The sequence below is a fragment of the Equus quagga genome, chromosome 9 (assembly GCF_021613505.1).
Source record: "Equus quagga isolate Etosha38 chromosome 9, UCLA_HA_Equagga_1.0, whole genome shotgun sequence".
NCBI lineage: Eukaryota > Metazoa > Chordata > Mammalia > Perissodactyla > Equidae > Equus > Equus quagga.
This window is the reverse complement of record NC_060275.1, coordinates 59,923,122-59,941,278: the sequence shown is the minus strand read 5'-3', so window position 1 is coordinate 59,941,278 and position 18,157 is coordinate 59,923,122. Positions and strand designations below refer to the sequence as shown.

Sequence of the window (18,157 nt, the reverse complement as noted above, 5' to 3'; positions counted from 1 at the left end):
TGACAAAATACCAGATTTGCTTCACTAAAAAGTCATTTTAAAGTCCAAATGGAACTAACACTCAAAAGTTAATTCATCTTCTGTGTCTCAAATAATATTCACCAGCTCTTTTACTGAGTAGGGCAAGTCTCTCTGCAGCGAATGCACCAAAGCACTTCCATGTCATCATCCACTAGATGGCGATGTAGATCGACAGTAGCTCTTCCTTTGCCTTACTGACTCATTTCTAGGCTGCAGAAGAATTTAGAAACCCAGGGTTACCCAGTAATTCACATGAATTCGGCCTGAAAGTTTACTTCATTTTCCTGGTATGTTTCTGCCTTTTCTTGGAACGTCCCTGGATTTCACCTTCACTCTTGCTGACAGGCTGGAATTTAAAATTAGTAATATCCCTGGCTATTTCCTCATGGCCATACAGATGAACTGCTGCTGTGTAGTCAAAACCATCACACCTGTATTTATCAATAATCTGCAAAGTTAGTGTATGCCACTAAGCTTTTATTTCTTGCCCCTTCCATGTAACATTTAAGAAATACCGTGGGGACTTGTGTCATGTCCCACTGTTAACATTTCTGTATCTCTTAGTTGTTCTACATACTGTAGTCATCGGAAATTTTTAATGGACATTTTGTTTAACTGAAAAGAATGGTCAGATACACATTGGCAAGCCATTTTCCCTGAAGGAAACAATAGCTGATAAGTTGGAAATGTATCATAAACAAAAATGTATGCTTTTTGTGATGTGGAAACAATCTTTGGAAAGAATCCCATATACGAGAGATTTTAAAAATTCTCTTCAAGTGATGTCTATATATAGATTTATTTACACTTACTTGGAAGTCTTATTTTTACAATAATTTTTGGTGTAGGTAAAGAGAAGGTATTTATGAATGATTTTCTCTTGCTATGTATTGCATTTGTATATCATTTCAATTTTCAGAATACATGTTACTTTCACAAACAGGAAAATAAAGATGTTTTGTTATAAAAATAATATGTAACTATGACGAAAACCTTGGATTTTAGTATGGCATAACCTAGAAAGTTGTTACTAACATTACTATTAGGTCAGCTGAATGAATTTAAGTGCTGTGGAGGTTAATCTTGACTGTGAATCGCTGATTTAGGAAATAATATTTCTGAATTTAGGTCATTTCTACCGTGATCCTACATATAATTAAGTATCCTTCTTAAAGTGGAAAGAATATCAAGCTGTTCATTATTCTTACTGTAAAACAATTAGTAAGACAGCTGTAGCAGCACCTTTAGTTGTTAAATCAGCAAAATGAGTATATCTAATATTCTACTAGTCTTCAGGCTGCACAGTGACCCACATCCATGCGGTGGTCCATAGGTTTACAGAATGAGAAGCTCTTTCGCTGACATTAGTTCATTTTGTACTCCTGATAACTGTATGACATAAGTGGCGCATATCGAGGTTCTAAGGCATAAAGTTAATAAGTTCCATGTAAGTTCCTCCATCCGAGGAGTTGCAGAGCCAGGGAAGGGCCAACCATGTGATCCTGAGTTCAGGCTATTTGCCTTTCATTTTTGCGGCCTTGAAGACTGTGCCCACAAATGCTCCCTACATGTGAGTGAGGAAGAGGGAGTCTTTTTAGCAGCCATTTAAAGCATTGGATGCTCTTTCTTGCTTTTTCTTCACCTGCATGAGGGGAGTGAGCCAGGGAGAGCAACAGGAATGATTCAGAACAGGCTGCATGGGCCTATCATGCTCATACCCAGTGTTGACTGAGTTCTTCATGACACCTGTGGGCAAGGCTTTATAGGTCCTATTGATGCTGTATCCTGAGGCCATATTGATTTGTGTCATTGTCCACCACTTTTCAGACTGCATCTCCCTAAGGCTACTGGTGTGTTCATTCAAGTGATGAGTATGTGTTGACCACTCCTGAGTGCTGGGGACTTCTGCCGGGTGGTGCACATGTGGAGCCCAGCCCAGCAGACAGGCTCCCTGCCCACGTGGAGTCTGAAGTCCAGCAGGGGAGATAGACATTAATGAAATGAGCACACAGACAAACGTATAATCACTAATCCTACTGTGAAACAGAAGTAAAGGTTTTATGAGAGACTGTGACAGGGTGAGACATAATTTAGATGGGGAGGAATGTGTCCGGAAGTTTCTTTCAGAAGCGTTCCTTAAGCTGAGACCTAAACGAAGAGTAGGGATTTACCAGGAAAGATTGTAGGAAACGTCCTAAGAAGAGGAGCCGTCCTATATGAAAGCCCTGAGGCAGGAAACGCTTCGCCTGTGGGAGGAATCGAAGCTCCTGTGGCCGCCCTAGAGGAGGAAGGGGGCGGTGGCGGCAGGCGGAGGGGGCGCGGGCGAGGCCCCAGCGTTGGACCCCCTTGTGTGTATTAAGAATGTTGCACTTTGGGGGGTGGGGGGAGGGCACAGAGGGGGAAGTGGTGTACCCACAACATGACTAACAAAAATGTACAACTGAAATCTCACAAGGTTGTAATCTATCATAACATTAATAAAAAAAAAAAAAACTAATGGGGGGGAAAAAAAAAGAATGTTGCACTTTATCCTAACGGTGGCAAACCATCGGTGAATTTTAAGTAGAAAAGAGGTGTAATTAGATTTATGTTTTCAAAAGATGACCTTGGCAGCTTCGATTCGATTAGAATGAGGTGAGCGTCTCGGGGCAGACCAGCTTGGAGGCGCCTGCCGTGCTCGGGGGACAGATGGTGGCCGCTGCACGAGGGCGGTGCTGGGGGTGAAGGGGAAGAGAAACGCCCCGGCGGGGGTCGAACAGCGTGCGAGGGGATGTGCTCAGCTCAGGTGTGGGCTTGTCAGGGATCAGACACGTGGGAGACGTTCAAGTGGAGACGCCAAGGAGGCATTTGGATTGAAGAGGCCATTGTTGAAAAGATAGCATCGGCCGGAGCTGCCGCTTTGGGAGACGACATCCTAGACGTGGTACTGAAATCCACGAAAGCCCGTGAGACCAGCTCAGGAGAAAGAGTGCGGGAAAGCAAGCAGGCCCAGCACGCAACCCGCGGAGGCCTCTGCGTGAACAAGTAGGTAAAGGAGAAGGAAACAGTGGAGGAGCTTGAGAAGGGGCCATCAGCAAGCGAGGAAGAACCAGGACAGCGTGGCGTCTACCAAGGCAGAGGAGAGGCCGCTTGCTGAGGAGCAAGGCTGCCCAGGCCAGATGCTGCTGACAGGCGACAAGGTGAGGACCGTAACCTGTGTCTTGGAAAAGTACCCGACAGTAGTTCAAAGAGGACAGCGCTGCATATTAGAAATGCAGTTTGGGGGCGTCCGGAGGCCGAGTGGTTAAGTTCGCACGCTCCGCTTCGGCGGCCCAGGGTTTGGCGGGTTCGGATCCTGGGCGCGGACGTGGCACCGCTCCCCAGGCCATACTGGGACGGCGACCCACGTAGCAGAGCTGGAGGACCTACAACTAGAATATACAACTATGTACTGCAGGGCTTTGGGGAGAAGAAGAAAAAGATGATTGGCAACAGATGTTAGCTCAGGGCCAGTCTTTGAAGAAAAAAGAAAAAAAAAGAATATGCTGTTTCAACTAGAAGGAACTGGTACCCTTCTTTACTTCCAAGAAGGATCTTTTACCACATACTATAAAACTGTCCTGACTGGAATATTTTATTTCACAGCATTCAGATTTCTGAGCTTTCTGTAGCAGCCAGATTGGTACAAGCTGTCAGGATCACTTTTTTCCCCCAATATTTAATTATGAAAATTCTCAACCATTCAGAAAAGTTGAAAGAATTATACAACAAACATTCGTGTATCTCTTATCTAGATTCTACAACCAACATTTTGTTACACCTGCTTTATCATATATCTATCCATCTAACCATCCCTCTATCCACCCACCAATCTATCGTATTTTTGGATGCATTTCAAAGTAAGTTTTAAGTATAAGAAGATTTCACAACTAAAAACTCTAGCATCTCTGTCATTAACTAGAGTTCAACATCTGCTTATGATTCTATTTCTTTTGAGGTAAAATTTAAAAAGAATGAAATGCCCAAAACGTTAGTGTACCACTTGATGCCTTTTGACAAATGCATACCCTTGTGTACCCATCCTGTTAAGTTATAGAACGTTAAATCACCCACAAAGTTTGTCACTGCCACTTTATCTTTCAGAAAGTGCAGGAAATGTAGGTAAGGAGTCCTGGCTGTGCTCATGGTAAGAACACAGCAAAAGTTAATTCCCTCCTCCCTTCTGCCAGGGGCTCTGCCACTCACATAGATCCACCCACATTTTCACCAAGATAGAAACAAATATTGAACTCTTCCTAAACGTGCTTTTGTAAACATTTCACAATAAACCCTTTGTAGAGAAGGACAATGGTGTCCAGTGAACCAAGCCCAATCCGGGAAAATCCTAATTCCTCACTCAGAATCCTGCTCTGCTGGTGCTGAGCAGGCTCATGTTGCAGTCTTCTTATTTGTCAAACAGCAACAATAATCATCCATATCACACAGGTATAAAAATTACCTTGATATTTTAATATAATAACTAATATAACCCCTGGGGAAGGAAAGGTAAAAAAGACTTCAGTTCCAGGTTGTGAACATTTTGACTAATCTGCCATATTTTCACAGTGTGCCCTGTTGGTGCCATGGCCTCACCTCATTACTAAGGTAAGGCCTGTTGGGCAGAGGCCTGAATCAGGGACGTTCCGTGTAAAGGGTTGTACCTGCTCAGATTTGGCTTCAGAATCAGGACTGGAGATGCCAACTAGGTCTGACAGGTTCAAACATCTACTGTTAACCACCCCTGAAAGAGGCTGCGGGGTTAGTTCATTTTCTTGCTATTGTTTTGTTTTGTAACTCTGGGCTTTAGGAGGATCACACACAAGACTGATTTGTTGGAGTAAAGAGAGTGTTTCTCAGCTTACGCTGGTTTTAAGGAACCTGGGGACATTAGCTGAGGTAACAGCACCTTTTAAGATTTAATTAAACTTTGTTTGAGCCATCTTCCCAAGCTCTGTGAGAAGTCTAATGCTCCCTTATAGATTTATAGATTTATGTTCCTCTCTAGCTCCTGAATCTTGCTCTTGCTGAACTTATACCTCTGTTGGGGTCCACTTCACTGCTGTCATCTTTTTTTCTGCTCTGGGCCAACCCAGACATGGAATTCAGCTTCTTTCCTTTGATTTCCCCCAAGACAACTTTCCTAAGCAAATCCCTGTGGAATCCTATTTCGCACTTTAATCTCTCTCCCTTCTACTCTTGGCTCCCAAATTCCTCTTGATGCTTAGATTCAGGTTCGTTTAGCTATGACTTTACTCCCTTGTATTCTTGCATCCATGGCCCCGGGACCTTACTTTCTACCCACAAATGGATAACCAAGGTATTTTTCTAAACAAAGATAGTTCTCTAAGAGGAACCGTGGTGCAAATTCTTTAAAGTATATATGTATATAGACATGTATACACACACACATGCACAGACACAAACATACTTACATATATATACACAATACATATATGCATATAGGTGTCATACATATGTACATAATATACAATACATAGAAATATATAATCACATGAATGTGTGTGTAATTAAATATATGATACATAACCTACATGCATACACATGAACACACACATATATATACCCTACCACATACATCTACGTAGCTATCAACTACCTTCACTATGGAATTGGTGCACTCTTTAGTCCTGCGTCATTCTGCTGAATTCTATTTCTCCTCTTTTTATTTCTTCATTGCCACAGATCATCCTCTATGATTGAATGGACCCCATCTAGTTTGCACTGTTTAGTTTAGAAAATGAGAGACTGGCAATTTTTGTTCGGTTACTCATTTATTCGATCACACATTCACTCAACATATAATAATTGAGCACTTATGATGGAATATCATATTGGATCCTATAGAAGAAAGAGATGGGTAAGGGTGGGGTCCTTGTCTTTAGAAACTTAACATCCATCTGGATGAGCAACACTTAACACACATGAAACAAAACGCCCTCAAATGCACAATTCTCATCAGAAGAACAGCAAATTAGAGCAGAAAGCTAAAGCCTTGCAGTGTTCCCCAATGCTGCTGTTTCAGCAGAATGAGCAGGAGGAAAAAAACCACTGTGGTCAAAAGAAACTGCTGGCTTATGGATTTTTTTTAAATTACAATTTGCATGCTCTTCTAACAGTGTTAGTTCTGCTTAGATGGCAGAGTGGCTTTCATGAAAGTATGAGCTCAGCCTTGTCTCATGCCTGTTTAAAGAAAGAGGTCAGGTAAAATGACTGTAGTTACAGCATGAGGCTAATTGAAAACCACAGTGTCTTTCAGAGGAGACGAAAAAACCACGCCCTGGAAATTTTTTGCCCACTAAAAGCCCCACGAAGTTGTCTCAGAAACACACATATAGGCAATGTCCTCTTTTCTCCTTAGGAGCGTCCTCAAGGAAAACAGCTTACAAATCTGAAGTGTAGACCAGTAGAACAGTTCAGCAGCCTGGGTTAATTCTGAATTGAGTAGCACGTGCTCCCTGAGTGTGAGGGGAGCTCCCGGTCAGGAAGAACTCTGAACTCGTCAGCGTCTGGCTAAACTGCACGTGCCTTGAGAAGAAGTTGTGATTGACCAGGTCTGCACAAACACACAAGTCACGAGCACTAGGAATCCAGTCCCTCTAACACACTGGCCATGCTTTGGGTGTTGTTTTCTTTTCTGCTGATTTGATTTTAGACTGTGGCAAAAGGGGAAGATGCAGCACTGAGACAAGGCAAAATAATAGGAAATGTATCTTATTTTTTAACCTCTCTATATGGCTGTTTGGGATGAAGGACTTAATCCTTATGTAGCCCTTCCAAATCTCTTCATATAGTGCAGCAATTTATGACTGAGCTCTACACTGAATATTCTAATCATTTAAGACATTTTAGACCACTTTGGAACAGAAGTGAGTAATGACTGAATAAATTAGCAAAAACCCATGCTGTATATATTGCAGGATGTCTCCATAAAAGTTAGTAACTTCATCAGTGTTCATTTGACATCAAAGTGGACCCAAGGTCAGAAAAGAGAAGGACTCTCATCGTACATACTGATAAACACGGTCTATCTGTGGGGTTTTTTTCTTTCTGCTTTTTCTCCCCAAATACCCCCAGTACATAGTCGTATATTTTTAGTTGTAAGTCCTTCTAGTTGTGGCATGTGGGATGCCGCCTCAGCATGGCCTGAGGAGCAGTGCCATGTCCACGCCAGGATCCGAACCGTGGAAACCCTGCACCGCCGAAGCAGAGTGCACAAGCTTAAGCAGTTGGCCATGGGGCCAGCCCCTTATCAGTGGTTTTGGTAATTTTTTTAATTTGAAAATTAAATGTATTTTTAGTGTACCCATGGAGGAATTTACACACAAATTTCATGAAGAATAGCAAGTATGAAGGTCCTGAAGGGTGATATTCTTGTATGCAGAGGAAAGACATGACCACTCCTTTCTGGATGGTCGTGAACTACGATAAATGACTTCTTTCCACAGAATCTCCAAAAGAGAGTGGGGCAGGCATTCACAGTCTATCAAGGTTAGTTAGACAGTACTTTTCTAGGAATTGGCTCTGTTTTTCCTTCCATACTTCTGTGACAAAATGAGAGATAAATTATTTGTTAGAGGAAATACTAATGGTCTTAATTCAAAAACATTAGTAAGATGAACCTAGCATGTTGGATGTGATACTACAGAACTTGTGCCTCAGTTTCATAAATTTGCAGGTCGTAGATCTCACACTTCCCCAAACTGTAGAAAAACTGGCCATTTCTGGGAAATCCTTACTTCTCACATTATGCTCCTTTTTATTCTTTTTACTTATTTACACTGCTTAATGAAATCAGGAAATCATATGATGTAGTCTAACTTGAAAATCTTTTAAATTGATACTTCAAATTCTATAAATTATATCCAGATTTAGTATTGATTCTCTAAGTTTGCCTGAATATTAGAAAAGTTCTCTCCTTGTGTGACAGAGGTGGCATTATAAACAAGTGGGGAAATGATGGACTATCAATGAATGATGCTGAAAATATTGATGGTGACTATCTTAGGGCAGTAGGATTTCAGGTGAACTTTTTATGTATTTCTTCATATTTTAATAATTATTTGAATTTTAACAATGACCATAAATTGTTTATATAATCAGAAAGTTATTTCCATTGTAAAAATTACAATATTGGAAAAATTGGCTTCCTATGTGTAGATAAATAAAATTAGATCCTTACCTGACACTCTATTTACAGATAAGTTACAGAAAGAATAAAGACCAAAATATGCCAAGGAAAACTTTTATATGATTAGCAGGAAATACACAGGTTATCTTCATGACCTTGAGTTAAGCAGAATTTCTTAAAACAAGACAGAAAGAGCATGAATCATAAAGAAAAAGATTTATAAATTAGCTTATAATTTTTCAATGATGCCAAAATTCAAGCTTAACTTAAAAATTTAGTTAAAATACAAGTCACAGACTAGAAGATATTTGTAATGTATTAGAAAGTATCTAAGATATACAAGGAATTAAAGTTAATAAGCAATAAAACAAAACCCCCAATTTAAAAAATGGGCAAAAAAAAAAATGAACAGGAAACAGAAAAGGAAAACAAAATCACCAAAATTCACAAAAATATGCTCCTCCTCGCTATATTTAGAGAAACACGAATTAAATTAGATGCCACTTTATATCCCTCTGATTGTCTACAGGACGTTTGACCTGACAATACGAGATGCTGGAAAGGATGCAGAAAATAGGAACTTGCATATTCTACTAGTGGGAGTGAAAACTAATACAACTGATATCAAATTAACAATATCCAGTAAAGCTAAAAATTTACCTTCCTCATAACCTAGAAAGTCCTCCTCTACAGAAACATGCAAATATGTGCACAGGAGACAGCTACAGAAAGCTGGGAACAATCTAAAATCCATCTGAGGGGAAATGAAAAATGAAGTTTATATTCCCAAGAAGATTAAAATAGCAGTTTAAAAAATAAACTAGATCTCTATGTATTAATGTTACTAACATAAATCCCAAAAATATACCATTGAGAGAAGGAAAAAAAAGCAGGTTGTGAAAATACTTAAACAATATGATACAAATTATTTTAAATTTAAAAGATACTGTATATATTGACAACGGATACGTAGATTCATAATCACTAGAATCATGTGCTGGAGGATACTACCAGAGGTTGTGTCTGGGGAGAAAAGTGGGGAAGGCAATTGAGGAGAGGAACAAAATGGCCCTGAATTTTATCTGAATATTATATTATTTTATTAAAAATACTTATAAAGCATATCGTAATACGTAAAGGAATGAACTTAGACTCTCGTCCCTGCTGGTTATAGAGCCTGACCATCAAACCAGAGTCGCCGAGCACTGGCTCTGCGGGAAGAGCATCCGCAGGGCCCTGGGCGGGACTGCCCTCCAGCAGGAGTGGGAATAGAGAAGTGCTCCAGTCTCAATCTCTATCTATAATCATGACGTGGAGCAAACACTGCTGGATGCCCAGCACGAATCTAGATGATGTCTCTCAGAGAGCACCCACTGCGATGACCCCTCCCTCACAGACACCACGGGATACTGACAGAGTTTCTGAAATAGACATCTCGTAGCACCGGAGGAAGAAACAGATCTCAGCCTGAAGAAGATTATATTGAGACAAGAAACAAAACATTTTGAAAAAAACCTCAGATTGGATATGGGATTGGTCAACTCTGTCTGAAAAGAACCCCCCTCCCCTCCAAAAGACAAACTTGAAACTTCTTTAAATATCCAAAGCACGTGGCCTCTCGCAGCATGAGGAACACATGTGTTATGAAGAAAGGAGATGTTTTCTCACCAAAATTTCTAAAAGATTTTCTTCTGACTCTGCTGTTTTCTCCCATCTGCTGGTCACTGGACTGCGGATCTATGTTGGAAGGCGTCTGACAACCTCTATCGGCACCTTTGACAAAGACTTGGAATCTGACTTTGTTCACATAGTGGAGGTTGTCTGGTAAAGACTGCACTTAACTATGCCATTTATTCTTTGTTAAGCAGGAACCAGGAAACCAAGGTGCAAATACAAACTCCACAGTAGAGTTTCTACACTAAAATATGTATGCTTTTACAGTGTAAGGACAAACTTCCCACTGTTAAGTAACAGTTAATTGTCAGTTTTCTGTCAGAGGACCTGCTCAGTCTATTTCAGACTCTTCATCAGTGTAGGTTGCTCTATTGAACCTTATCCCTTGTGCTGAACTTTTGAGGGCTTTTGGAATCAGCATTAGTCTAAGAAATGCTGCATCTACATTAAAAAACTGGAAATAGAAAAAAAATAAATCTTTGCCAAATCCTCCAGAGATTACTATCTTTGCATACAGTTTAAAACCAAACTTTATAAAAGCTTTTTGGTTAAACCAGAAAAAAAGTAATTTATTTAAAAATAAACATTTGTTCTTCCCCAGTGTTGCTGGGGACATTTCAGGCTTAGTTTGGGTGACTGTAGGTGGAGCCAGTTGCAGCAATGGGAAGCGACCCCATCTTTGGCTTTTGCTGTTCAAGAGCTGGGAGAGCTTAGGAGGTCAAGAGCCCAATACAAGAGCATAATCACCCCTCTGGGACCTCAGGGACCTTGCTTGGGGCAGAGGTGGGGCTTGATGGGGTGACAAATCTTAAAGCTTTGCTGAAGGAAATCAAGCCCTGTGTTGATTTATAGCTGTTAGCAACTATTTTATTTGTCAATATTCTAAAAATTATTGGGAAGTCTGCATCACTTAAAAAAAATCATCTCTCAACCCAAAGATAAGGCAAGCCGTTTTCTCTTGAGAAAAGTACAGCTTGATATTTTTTCCCTCTAGATTTCTAGGTCAGTTTAAGGATATTTGATACAAGCATCATAAGTGTTGTGATTAAATAGCTATATTTCTCAGAAAACTCCTGTTTTTGGTAACCTCCCCTCATTTCTAACAGGCTTAATGCAAACTTAACTTGATAAGTGTGCTTGGAAATAGAACATTCCGCAGGTTCTATGTATTAACTACTGCCTGGAGCACCCACAGATATGTTCTCACGCTGCTACTTGGCAGATCCTTGGAGATAGGGCTGAAAATCAGCAGGCACTGAACTCCGTCCAGCATACAGCCACTGTCGACCTACTTAACTCGTTAGTACTGAGCTTCACCAGGAGTTCAGCACTGTGCCTATCACCCTGTCCTGGAGGATCATTATGGCCACAGTTGCCTGGGTCTTGGCAGATTTAGTGTTTCGAGTCCTTCCTAGTCCACTGCTTCTCCAGCCTTCCTTTCCCCATTGCTGGAGCAATCTGGTCCCTGTTGCCACCCTTCGTCTCAGACAGTCTCTAGGACTCATCACCCTGGATCTAGTGCTGAGTATCTAGTAGGGAATACATGACCTGACCCCCTGAGGATCTCTCCTGCTTTATCTCCACTCTGTCCCTCCCTCGGCCCCCGCACCTCCAGTCCATGTGTACGCACACACATGCTATTGCTCTCAACCGGTGCCAGCCTGTTTAACATCCCCAGTCGTGACTTTAGTCAGGCTGCTTCCTCTTTCCTCTGGCTGGAATGCATCATTTTCACCAAAAGGGAAGCACCATGACTAAGAAAGGATATGATAGGGTTCCTTGATCATTCATGCTTTTTAGAACACTGCTACATTCTGTCTATGTTCAAGGCAAGTTCTGGCTCCAGTGGAAAGCGTGGCCTCTCGGGGTCACTGACCCTGCTTACTCAGTCGTAGAAATGGTACACTTACCTTGTATTCCAACTTTACATTTTATTGTGAAAATCTTTCCACGACTTTCTGAGGGAAGAACCATTGTCTTCATTCTCCTGTGAGGAAACTGAGCTCAGAAAGGCTAAACATCTTGCCCAAAGTCTCCCTTCTGGAAAGCTGGGAAGCTACGATTCAAACCAGAGTCTCCAATTCCAAAGCCCGTGCTCCTCATCCGTGTCTCCACGATCCTGATCTTGGACTCACTTCTTTTTTGTCCCTGTTGCCTGAGTCCATGTGTCGTCTCAGGGTCAGTACCAAAGTCTCTCTAGGACTGGGTCCTTGCTTTGTTCCAGCAGCTGCTCCTCAAAGAATGGAAGGCTCCCTCAGACCTGACTGAGTGCCTGAGTCCAGCTCGCTGCTGATAATGCTCTGGGTCACCGCCTGGCTGCCTGGCTATCCAAACGCAACCCCAAGTTGCCCTTTCTGTGCTCTCCCCTCTGCTAGGGTACTAGACCCCTACAGGCCCTACATCTGAAGCTGACTGCTGACGTAACCACAACCTTTTATTGCCACCCCCTTGGGCTACTGCCCTGCAGCCTCATTTTCTCTCAGCACCAGCAGCTGGATCTGAGCTCCCAGTCTTCACCCTCTCCAGCAAGCAAGTGAACTTACATGTCCTGCGCTTCCCAGCCTTGTCCACTGATCCCACCTCACCAAGTTATGTCTAGTGCTTTCCTGAGGCGCTTAAGCAAGACAGCTTCAACCGGACTAATTAAATCAGACTCTGACTTAAGCCTCCTATCTTTATTTGTTCACTAGGGTATTAAGTGGAGTTTCCCCAGTAGCCAACTTTGAGATGAAGATTTAAGCCCAAGTAGTTTGTTCTGAGGGTGACCCAAGGAGGTGTTATTAAGTGGGTTACCCCTGTGAGTACCTAGGTTCAGTGGGGAACTATGGATGATAGCACAGAACACGCTCAGAGTCATCCCATCGAAGGAAGGCAAGGAAGTTTTGGGGTTTTTCCTGCCGTTCACATGGCCGCTGGCTGAGCACTGCGCCTGCACGCCTGGCTGAAGCCCTCAAGTGGAAGTTGTGCGTGCTTGCGGTAGGTTGTAGTAGGGAGTTGTGCGTGCTTGCGGTAGGTTGTAGTAGGAAGTTGTGCGTGCTTGCGGTGGGTTGCCCTGGCATATACTGTGATGGCGAGTACCTAGAGGTTATAGGCAGAGCACAAGCAGCATCTGCCATAGTCAGTAAAAATAACACTCAAAGCTGTTGTTTTAGTCATTCTGGAAAGCTTCTGGAGGAAGTATGCAGTGTTACAATTAATATGACCCGTGGAAGTCTTCCAAAGTTTCTTATGTTTGCCTCATGAACCGTGCGTCAGAGCTCTACGTAGGACCGCTTTGGCACCCCCTCGCTCCAGCCTCTCTCCAGCACGTGCGCCAGAATTCTCAGGTTTTTCAGGAAATTCAGAAGTCTTTCATGTGTTTTTTTGCTTTTTTACCAACTGTGAGAACAGAGTTTATCCTTCATAATTATTGAGCCCTCCCTCACATGAAAGAGCATGAACTAGGTGCTATGACAGAGGAAAGAAAAAAAGAACTCTTCTTACCCCCAAGGAACATGTAGTCTATTGGGAAATTACAATATGTATCATTCTTCTTTTCATACGGAATACAGGGTAAGAACTAAAGGGATGGAGTTGCTCGAGAGCCTTTCCAGCTGGAAAATCTATAAGAGCAGAAATCAAGTTAGCTTGAGACTAGAATTAAAATGCCAGAATCACAGAATTGAGTCCCTGATTTAAAGCTCTTCCAAGTTACTCAAGATGGCACTTCTTTTATTAACATTGTGCTATAGTTACTGTTCTGAATCCAGCTAAACTGTCAACTCCTTAAGAACAAGGATAATTTCCCTATTAGTTATCTACTGCTGCATAACAAATTACCCCAAAGCTTAGCTTAAAACAAGATATGTTTATGATCTCACAGTTTCTGTGAGTCAGGAATCTGGGCACAGTTTACCTGGGTCCCCTGTCTCAGAGTCTTTTACAAGGCTGAAATCAAGATGTCACCCAAGGCTCAAATCTCATCTGAAGGCCTGGCTGGGGAGGGATCTGCTTCCAAGCTCACGTGGTTGTTGCAGGATAAAGTTCTTCACAGACTGGTAAACTGAGGGCCTCGGTTCCTAGACTGCTTTTGTCTAGAGGCCACCCTCAGTTCCTTGCCGGGTGGGCCTCTTCAATATGGCTTCACCAAAGCATGCAAGCGAGGAAGACAATGGAGACAGAAGTCAGAGTCTTTTCTAACCTAGTCATAGAAGCGACATTCCATCACCTTTGCTATATTTCACTCTTAGAAGTCACTAGGTCCAGTCCACACTTAAGAGGAGGAGGTCACATAAGGCATGACAAAATCTGTCCTTCTTAGGATTTGTTTGCCCCAGGGTTACACATTTAACACAAAATGCTATGCCAATTTAGAAAGCAGTCATGGAGAGGGGAAGTTTACTTGCAGCGATACTAAATAAATATTTGATTAAATGAATGTTAACAAGGTGTTCCCCATGTTGGCACTGGCATCTTCATTTTTCAATACCTTTTAAAATGCTAATCTGAGAAAGCCTATAATATGAATAGATAGAAACTGTATCTAGGGGCCAGCCCAGTGGCATACTGGTTAACTTTACACACTCTGCTTCAGCGGCCTGGGGTTCACAGGTTTGGATCCTGGGTGCAGACCTACTCCATTCATCAGCCATGCTGTGGAGGCATCCCACATACAAAATAGAGGAAGACTGGCACAGTGTTAGCTCAGTGACAATCTTCCTCACAAAACTGTCACTGAGCTAACACTGTGCCAATCTTCCTCACTAAATAAATAAATAAGAAAGAAACTGTATCTAGTAAAATCTGCAATTGCTATCACAGTCAGATTGAGTCTTTATAGCACAGTCATTGGGCAAGCAGAGTTTAGAATCAGGTTTATCTAGAGAGGTTGACCAGCGAGGATTCAGTATGCATGTATCTGGGGAGAGTGTTTCATAGAGACTTTGAATTGGAGTTCAGCAGAAGAGCGAATTCATGTGAAAATTAGTGCAAACCCTTATCTACACAAGGTCAGCTATACATTGTTGTAAGCCCTTAGAAGTCTAGGATTGCAGTGGGTTTTAAGAATGTGTCATTATTTGTCTGAGATGAAATGCTGGTTACAAAAGGAAGTTCTCTTTTTGTGCATGTGAGGAAGATTCGCCCTGAGCTAACATCCATGCCAATCTTCCTCTATTTTGTATGTGGGATGCCTCCACAGCATGGCTGATGAGTGGAGTAGGTCCACACCGCGGATCTGAACCCATGAACCCGTGCCACCGAAGCACAGCGTGCAGAACTTTAACCACTGGGCCACGGGGCCAGCCCCGAAAAGGAAGTTCTTTTATTCTGAGAAATTAATTCTTGGTCTCAGAACTGATATAATTCTCTCATTCCTCTCTCTGTCTCATTTCCTCTATCTCAAGGAAGAGTGATTTCCTGATTCTGTACACATGAGATATTTGTGGAAAGTCACAAACATTACTGGCCTATTCAGCCTTCTTAACTCTGTTTTGGGTGATTTAAACCATGCATATTAATACTAGCATTCCTGAGATGTTGACAGATGAGTAAGAATCAGACTGTGTACTTTGTAAGAACAACAGAGGGGCTCCCAAGAGCTACAAATTCTGCAAAACAAATCTCTTAAGTAAATAATGGGAAATGATAGTTTATTTTAAGTCCTCTGAAAAGTTGAAAAATGATGCAGAAGGAAAGGGCTCATCTGTTTTCAGTCAGCTTTTGACCTTTGACTATATAAACACAAGAAACGAATGAGCTAGAGCTAGGAAACAGAGCTGTACCTCTCTACTACCCAGATGAACAAAATTCATCTTCCCATTAGGTTTTACAGAGATATACTAGAGCACCACCACACAGAACATTACACTGAATAGTTTATTATCAAAGAAGAAGGCAGTTGTTAAGACTCTGGCAATCTTGGTAACTTTTTTAAAATCTGTAAAGCAAGGAGATTGGATCAGGTCTTTTCTAGTCCTTCCTCCTCTAAAATGCCGATTCCAAGACTCATTAGATCGAGCTACCCCAGAATCCACATGACAGTTCCTGTCTTCCACCTCCCTGATATCACAGCCCCTTCTTCTCTGGCTTAAAAATTCTATCACACGCCACCTTGACATTAACACACAACCGTTAATACACAGTCATGTGCAAGTCCCCGCCAAAAGCATATTGCTCCATGAAGAACAACGCAGGCCTCAGCACCAGTATCAAGCGCCTTTGTTACCACACTCTGAAATTACCTGGGAGGGAGTGGGCCCCAGAGGAAGTGGGGAATCGTCTCCTCCAACCCTTTTTATTAGCAGGATCAGTTTAGGAGTTTAGTTATTTGCCACCTTGACCTTTTAGCCGCTCTGTAACAATACTTATCTTTCATTTCTTTGGTGAAAACTTACCTTCAAGAAACCATATTTATGACAAATCCCTATGTAGTCTTCAGGGGTCTGCACTACACCAACTCCCCCAGTAATATTTTGGCACTCCTTCCTCTGCGTTCCCATTTCATCTTGCACACAGACTCCTTACTCTAATTATTTCCCTGTAGCGTGTAAAGACTTCCCAAGAAGGGACCATGTCTTCTATCTTTGTATCTCCACTGCCCTAGTGCCTAGCACATCAAAGGGGCTGAATATATGTTTGTGCAGAACATAAATGAATGGAAGTCTTTTCTGACCAATTTCATCCTGCTCTGTATTTTTCACTATACAGCTTAGGTTATTTACATCACACTGCACAAGTAGAGGAAGCAAATGAACTACTGAGATGAAATATACTTTTTCTTAGTCAAGGAATATCTTCTATGAGCAAGGAGAATTGGCTATTTCAAAAAACGTTATATGAATCTTTTTGTAACTGGTCAAGGAAGACAGAAATTCAGATAAGCAAAGAGATTTTAAGGGGCAGCCTTGTGGGAAGGAGTTCAGAGCTGTTCCTTCTGCCTAGAATTAAAACTGCCCAAAGAGCCTAGGAACTGCTCTGTTTCCCTCTTCCCAGCCCACATTCTTCAATGCCCTAAATTAAAATCTGAATAAAAATTAACACCAGTAAAAGGAAGTACACACTAAAGAGGTTTTCATTCACTAAAAAGAAGTGCGTATAGAAGAGAATTGTGATTTTTTCTTTATTAGACTGTTTCTCAAAATGAACACAGCTTTATTTTTTCTTGTAATAAAAATAACATTAATTGAAATAAATTCAGACAATACAGAAAGTGTAAAGAAAAAAATGAAAATTACCTTTAATCCCATCACCCAGAGAGAACTCTTATCAACATTTTTTTTAATTCAGGGAACATTGGTTTATAACATTATATAAATTTCATTGTACATCATTATATTTTGACTTCTGTAAAGACTACAACCTGTTCACCACCTCTTATTAATATTTTGATATGTACCTTTCCATATTTTTTCTATGCACATACAAATATATATCATTATATGTATAACATATATAACATGTATATTATGTTATACATTATGTCATGTTATACATGTTTTCTAAAATTTTTAAAATTAAACTTAACATATCATGGGCATCTTTCCTTTATGATAAATACCAATCTTCATTATTATTTCTAAATCTGCAGAGCAACATGCCATTGTATGGTTGTACTATAATTTGTTTAATCAACTCTCCATTGATGATGATAATTTACATGGCTTTCATGATAATATTCAGTATTATGAATAACACTGTGATGAACATATCTGTACAAGCAACTTCGTAGACTTTTCTTGTTATTTCCTTATGATAAATTCACAGAAACAAAATTGCTGGGTAAAAGGCTTTGCAAATTAAGAAAGTGAATACATACTGCCTAATTACTCTCCGGGGAGGCTGATCTTAGCACATTACTACGATCCTTGGAGGAGAGACTGTTGCTCCACACACAGCCAATACTGGCAATTAACAATCTTAAAATTCTGTCAATCTATTAGGCAAAAATTATATTCATGGTTGTTTAATTACTTTGATAACTTGATAGGGAAGCACTGATCAAATTCTGGAGAGAAAATTTCACTTGAGCCATGGAAGCCACCAGGATTCAGTCCTACAGTAGGGAAGTTACGAGTGACCTGAATCTGATATGGCTTAAGGGACTTTCTGCTTCTTATTTTTTTAAACAGTCCATACCTGAAGTCTGCATAGTTAAGTTACCGGCTGTTTTGATTTTCATTTCCTCTCTTAGTCCTACACGTCCAAGATTAACTTGAGAAGAATTTGAAAGGATCGCGAAGAAGTTATTCACTACCCTACATCCCTCCTCATCCTCAACGAGCAGGAAACAGGTCCACCTTCAGTGTGCCACTGTGA

General features: G+C 41.2%; 1 pseudogene; it reads left to right on the top strand.

Annotated features, from left to right (window-relative positions):
* The first annotated feature begins 2,791 nt into the window (after positions 1 to 2,791).
* Positions 2,792 to 10,016, top strand: LOC124244558 (BCL2/adenovirus E1B 19 kDa protein-interacting protein 3-like; annotated as a pseudogene).
* Positions 10,017 to 18,157: the final 8,141 nt, after the last annotated feature.